The sequence below is a fragment of the Gambusia affinis genome, linkage group LG11, assembly GCF_019740435.1.
Source record: "Gambusia affinis linkage group LG11, SWU_Gaff_1.0, whole genome shotgun sequence".
NCBI classification, from domain to species: Eukaryota; Metazoa; Chordata; class Actinopteri; order Cyprinodontiformes; family Poeciliidae; genus Gambusia; species Gambusia affinis.
In genome coordinates this window covers 19485804-19492884 of record NC_057878.1, presented here as the reverse complement: position 1 = coordinate 19492884, position 7081 = coordinate 19485804, and positions in this window count along the sequence as shown.

The window sequence follows — 7081 nt, the reverse complement described above, 5'->3', positions numbered from 1 at the left end:
ACATTGATTTATCCTCAACAATTTGAAACTTGAGGGTAAGAGAGATCCAGTTTTCAGCAAATAACAGGAAGGCTGGGACAAAAGTTCTCTGGGTCTACAATTTGGAACTTTTTTATGTAGCATGCTTAATTTGAAAAAGTTAGCTGTGTTTGTAAATCTAATGAAGATAAGAGTAGGATTCCATTTGTGTAATGCCAGGCACTCTAATCGTGGTAATTAGTAAAGTTTAAGAGTGTAAAGTTTGTTTGAAATATTCCATATGAAATAATTTGTATTAAAATATTTGTGAACTGCTGCTTTACAATAACTGATTTATTTGAAATTGGTGTGATTTTGTCTATTCTCTAACAAGTGAGTAATTTCTCATTGTAGGAGCACAAGAAAAATATTTTCTAAAATATTTTAATTTTATTTTTCTGTATTACAGTACTCAAGGAATACTCGGGATAAGCCAAAAAAATGGCATCTGGAGGTTAAATGTATTGAAAAATGGAAATTAGGCACAAAAAGTTGAAAGTGAACTGTTTTCATAGTGAATTGGTTGTGTGAGCATGACTGACTTGTCATCTCTCTGTGTGGATGAATAGTAATTTTATATTCAGGAAGATTTATAAAGAAATTTATATCAGCTCTAACTTATTAACGAGATATTTTTATTTTAGTAGTTTTACTTTATTTTAGATATGATCAAGGTAGATTCAGGAATATTAAAGGGAATGATCAAAATATTTTTGAAAAAAAAATGGTCAAAGATTACATACATGCAATGTTGTTTTTTTTATCTTAAAAGATTAAAATCCTTGCAAATGCTGTGAACATTTCTAGAAAGTATTTTTCTTTACCCCTTTTAGACAATATTCTGTGTATTCTGAGGTACGGTGGAAACCCAGGTAATCAAAGAATAGGCTTGCAAAAAAGGCAAAGCTTTCCCATGAGTACACAAGAATACACTTCTGCACAAACCAACACATGTGCATATACAGACCCTAAACCCAATTAGTGACGAGACAAAGAGTCAAAGGGGTTTAAAGCACCTGTCCTATCTCACCCCTTCTTCACTTACACACACAAACACGCCCCTGCACACCCCGACACACTTTTAAGCATGCACTCACACACACAAATATAAATTTTCAGCATTGACAAATTAACAATTTCTCTATTCTTTTATACAAACAAAAAATATGATCTATCCTGCATCAACTGAGGTGCACACAAATGTATTCTGCACCACCCAAACATACAAAGTCACAAAAAAGAAAGCACATATCCTTTCACTGTTCCCACTACTGCAGTGGGAACAGTGCTGGGTGACACATTCTCACAGGTATCACGTCCATGCTTACAGTGTACCAGGTGTGTTTGCCCGCGTCTAAGTGAGCGACAACAACACAGCTCCATGCAAAATGTGATGGCACAGCCCAGCGGGGTTCATTCTGGTGTGCATGTGCAGGACACTGTGCTTGTGTGTGCCTGCTGTCTGCTTGGAGAAGACAGCCTTAAACTCCTACTGTTATCACAGGGTTAGTTTTAATTCACATTTGCATGGTACCAGCCTGAGAACAATGTCAGAAAAAGACCAGATGAATATGTTTATGGCCAGCCTCAGAACATGTTCAGCAGACTGTGCATGATTGGCAAAGAGGAAATTCATTGAATAAAGAATGCTTCTATCAATATACTTGCAAATCGGCGCATTATAATGAGTTGTATTATTTCTGGGATCAGCGATACAATAAAGAATATAAAATCAAATAGTTGTTCATTTAGCAACAAGAAATGTAAGCAAAATAATCATTATGAGAATCATTGTGGAAATTGTAGTGTTCATGATTATTAGCATTTTAGAAAAAAAAAAAAAAAATCACTGGTACTCTCATCTGAACAGAGTCCATTCTTCAATGTTTGCTGTTTCCCATTTATAGCTTATGGCAAGCCTTAAGGTCCAAATGCGCACAGATAATAGCTTTATCTTGGCTGTTTGTCTCATTAATGCTCTCCTTGCCTGGCTTGTCAGCATTGTTGGTAGGTAAATTTTGGTAGGTTTATTATTGTGCTGTACAAGTTTTTCATTTTTCATGGATATCATAGATATGTGTTTCATAAATATATATATTACATCAGTTTTTGCATTTTAAGGCTTTTATTCCTTGACATTGCCCTACATGGGACTATACACAAATACATTCCTCAATTATAATCAATTTCACCAGGTCTACAGTGAGGCCATTCATGAAATCAATAAATCAAGGACTAGAGAAAAAAATTATTATAGATATCAGCCTTTATGCCAATCACTTTTTTGTAATATTTGACATTTAGATTTGACATTCAGAACATGAAACAGTTTATGTAGACTTCAGAGTCCAAAACGCCAAGATGTAGACAGTTAATATCACTAACAAGAGAGTAAGACTGTAAGACTTACTCTCAGCCTGTTAGTCTGCAATAGTTCAGACTGACAGGAATTTATCACAAAGTTTATATAGCACCCATTGCTTCTCTGTCTGTAACAACCTAGCTCTTCAAAAGCTTTAACTAATAACAAAGCAGCTTTTTGGGTGCTGATTGACTGAAAATCAGAGACAGTGATGCATAACAAGAAACATAGTAAAATGAAGGTCAGTTCGGCATTGTCGGCATCACACATGACAAATGAGGATGTTTGGCTTTTACGCATCAAGTATGTGGATACGACAAATTTTAGTTTTTATGAATCATTGTGTTTATTGCAATTTAGTTTCTTTTTTATGTGCTTTGCATATTTGTGTGTTTTAAAAGCACACAAATACATTATCTTGGTGGCTTTTAGATAGAAGTTGATAGTATTATGACGTATTGTCATAAGGGACAAAACCTTGACTCGAGTAACAGTGTTTGAATGATTAAGGCTGATTTTAACAGTAAATAAACTTTCACTAGATTACTAGTGAAAGTTTATATCCAGGATTTAAAAGATTTTATTGATAGATGTATTTATACAATTCTGATTAAAAGCTGAATTCTAAGCCTTTATCACAACGTAAAGTCAAACATTTTCTGTTAACAACTCCAAATTTCCAAAAAAAAAAAAAGAAAACAAACTTGTTTATTGACACTTTTATAGTATGAGATCGAGGGTATTTTCTTTTCATCATACAACATGAACTTTATTGATTTACTCTGCAACACTTTCTACACTTTCCATTTTACCCAAGCAACTAGTCACTGCAGAGAAGCAAAGATGAAACTGAGATGCCTGTTTTTCACTTTCTGCATCCATTCATTATGCAGAAGGGAACACAGAGGGAAGTATGTTGGACGTTAGAATACATCATGGCAGAGGTCAGCTCTCCTGATGAATATCAAGCAAACCTTCTGCAGCGCTCCTGCTGCCATCTGCCCGGAGCTGAGCCTGACTCACAAACGCCGCTTTGAACGTATCACAGAGGGCTAATTTCATCAGCATATTCAAAAAACCCGATTCGAACCACAAAGGTTAACCGCGCAAAGCGGGAAACTGGAGCGGGATCTGGATGTGCTCTCCTTGGCTCTCTCAGATTATTATCACTCTTCATTAGGCAAATGTCAACTTCAGATATTTGCGAACTAAATGACAATTTACCAGTTGTTATTTACAAATTCTGGCTCAACATTGAGGGGCAGCACTGATTTGCTTCCAAACACTTTCCACGACATAAAGAGATTTTAACTACTAAAACATTTATTGTAGCCAGAATCCAATCTGACTTAGGCTTGTATAAAAAAATATGGTGCAAAAGAGGACTTTTACACTTCTATGGATATTGGCAAACTAACCCTAAAATCCTTGGATGAGAAAAACTGGAAAGTACTTTTTGTTGTCTCATCTGTCTTTGTCTAATCTGCTGACAAGGTTAGAAGCACTGCAATCAAATGGACAAAGCATTTACATTTCCTTGCAAACAACTAGACAGGTGCAAGTATCTCTCTGCAAAACTGCATTGAAAAGGCTGAGCAATGAATGCAGTCAAAAGCAACAAGCCACAAAAACAACGTCAAAAATGATAATAATGTTAAAGACCTACTGCGAAACTCCATCTGAGGTCTTGGATCATTGCATTTCCCTTGAACCTAACATCCAACCAGAGTCTCTGCCTCGAGCTCACTCAGTATTGCTTCTGAAAAACACACTAACGCTATTAGACTTGCTAAATATATTTATTACACAGCGTATTGCATGTTTAAAGAGACTTTTATTTTACAATCCATATACAGTTGTAGTGCTCGCTGAGTTTCGCCCACGGCCCTTTACATAGTCAACTCCACAGATGCTGCTCACTGCTCTTTGAGAGTCTGCTTTTTTTTCCTCTTTCTGTCTCCTCCTCTGCTTTCTTTAGTGGTGACAGTATGAAGGACAATCAGCTTGAATAAGAAAATGCTGCAGAGAGACCAGAAAAAAACTACTTGGAGAGATAACTCTGTTAAAAGCGCAGTGAGACGTCAAATCAACGTTTGTTTCTCTGGTAGTTTCTAAAGAACATCTGCTGAACAAAAGTGTAACAGGACATAGATTATTTAATAAATATTACTGAATGAACTGTAAAAATCAACCAATTCTAAATAAAATTTGTTATTTAGCACTGTTGTGCTATGTGTATTTAGCATGTATAGGGATGAGGCATCCAGATGAGTTGAGTAAAAATGCTGTGGTGAATTAACACTTGACAGAGGTGAGGTGGGACTTCAAAGTAAATCAAATCAAATGTGAAATTTCACTTAACACCTAAAGTTCACCATCTTTTCTTGGGGGCTTGGTTGGGCTATTTAAGAGTCCGACAGCTGAGCAAACAGGGAGAGAAGAAAACACATAAAAGCAAATGAAAAGAATGAGACATGACAAAGTACTATACATGAATAAGTACATGCATGTGCATATTTGCATGAAATTCAATCAGGTTGCTTAAAATTGTGACTTTTGAATTGCCACAGAACAATGAGAAAAATAAAACAAGAAAAATCAAACAGGCAGTAACCAAGCAACAAGAAGACAGGGTAGTTTGCTCATCTGCTTCACAAGGCGCCAAGTCCTGTGAGTTCCCGTTTATTTTTTCCTGTTATAAAAAAACACGTTAACAATAAAAGCTGATAGAAAAACACTGTTAATTAACGTGATTTATTTCATGTTGCTTTTACACATGAAATATGAGGTTAAGCACTCCTGTTAAACATGTCAAGAATCTCTCCTTAGAGATTTTAAAAAGCTTGTATGTTTTCCACATTTTTCTTCTTTCATCAACAAATTTCAAGGTTTTTATGTTGGACCAACACTAAGCAGTTGATAATTGTGAAGTGGAAGAAAAAATGAACAAGGTTTTCATCTAATCATAATATAAATCAAGCTGTTTATTGACGGCATCAGAAGTTTGATGGAGAATAGCAGGAAGTAAATAGTGCAATTAAGATCAAAGAACAGAGATATCAGAGATAGATAGATTTTTAAATGCAGGGTTTGGTTAGGAAGAATGAACAAGCTATGAAGATCTCACAAAGCAATTGCCAAGCCTTCATCTGCAAATATGGTGAGTATGGCACAACCGCAGATCCAGGAATCCCAGTAAAAAAGAATTAATACTAATGCAAGCTACACATTCATAATCTCATCAGTGTGCTTCCCTTTTTTTCTCAATTATCATAATCTGAAGTGTAAAATCTACAAGCAAGTTAAACTAAAACTAAACTAAACTAGTAGTAGGTTGCAACGTCAGACTCCCATCTTGAAAATATTTTAAAAATGATTGCAGGTTTTCCTATTAAAAATCAGTGAACCACCAGGTTTGTTTCATACACACAAAAGGGCAGCAAACACTGTAATGTTGTGCTAGAAAAAATGTACTAATAGAGCTGCTACAACCAAAGACCCTTGCAGTCAATCTGTCAAACACAACTGATAAACTGAACACTAACGTATAGTATAGCCATGTGGCTATATGATGCTGTATGCAGAATAAAAAGTATGAAATTTTATTTTAATCTGAAATCTACACTCTGAACAAAAATGTTTTCAGAGTTCAAATGTTTCAACCTTGTATTGCAATCCATGCTATGTCTCAACATACAAGTAAAATTAATGAATTCTAAATTTATTTAAGTAACAATGCAGACCAATTGGGATCAATTGCAGTTTGTAATATAATTGTTTATGGTATAAATATAGTATAGTTATGTGTATGATATATCAATTAAAGGCTGTAGCTGTAAATTTGCGTATGTGTACTGTTCCCTTACCTGACCACCAGGGGGACACAGCAAGCACAGAAATAATCAACCTTTTTTTTTTTTACCCTCTTAACCAACAGCTGCAAATTCAGCAGGGGTTCCCATCTGCTGCAGAGCTCATATGTAAGAATTTTAGCAGAGAAATTAGAGCTGGTGTTACTTGGAAACTCCTGCTGGATCAATACATTGAATATTCCAGGAAGGTTCACACAGAAAGTATTTTGAATCACGAAAGGCTCCTGCAGGTCTAACAGATAAGGTAGTCATCGGCACATTAGGTTTTTATTTATCTGGACTCATCCATGTGTGTAACACTGGCAGCTGTTCACATACAATAAAAGACAGCTACAGGTACAATCTCAGCAACTTTCCCAGAGTGTTCAGGCAAACAGTTTACACAACAGATTGTGATGTAGCTTGTAAAAACCAGATGTCTTTCAAATGTACAACACAATTTCTTGTAAAATGCAAACAAAATCACAAAAATGTGTCAAGCACATAAGAACTATTACAGTATGTGTCATATCAGGCCATGTCCCAGTTTATTAGCTTCAAATCTCAAAGGAATTTGGTTTGGAAGCTGCTCAGTTTCCCAATATGCCCTCCACATGGTCTGTAACTTACTCTACTTTCTTGTGAATTAGGTTTTATAGCTTTTAAACTGCGAACAGCTGCCAGGTGCAGACACAAATGACATTGTGGAAGTTGTGGGAGAATAAGTACTCTCAAGATCATCACTTATTTTACACTGCAGATTGCAAGCTGATCTTATGGCGCTGTGTTTTTACAGCAAAAGGGAGGAAAAAAGGGAGAAGGAAAATGAGTGGACTAGGAAAAACATCAT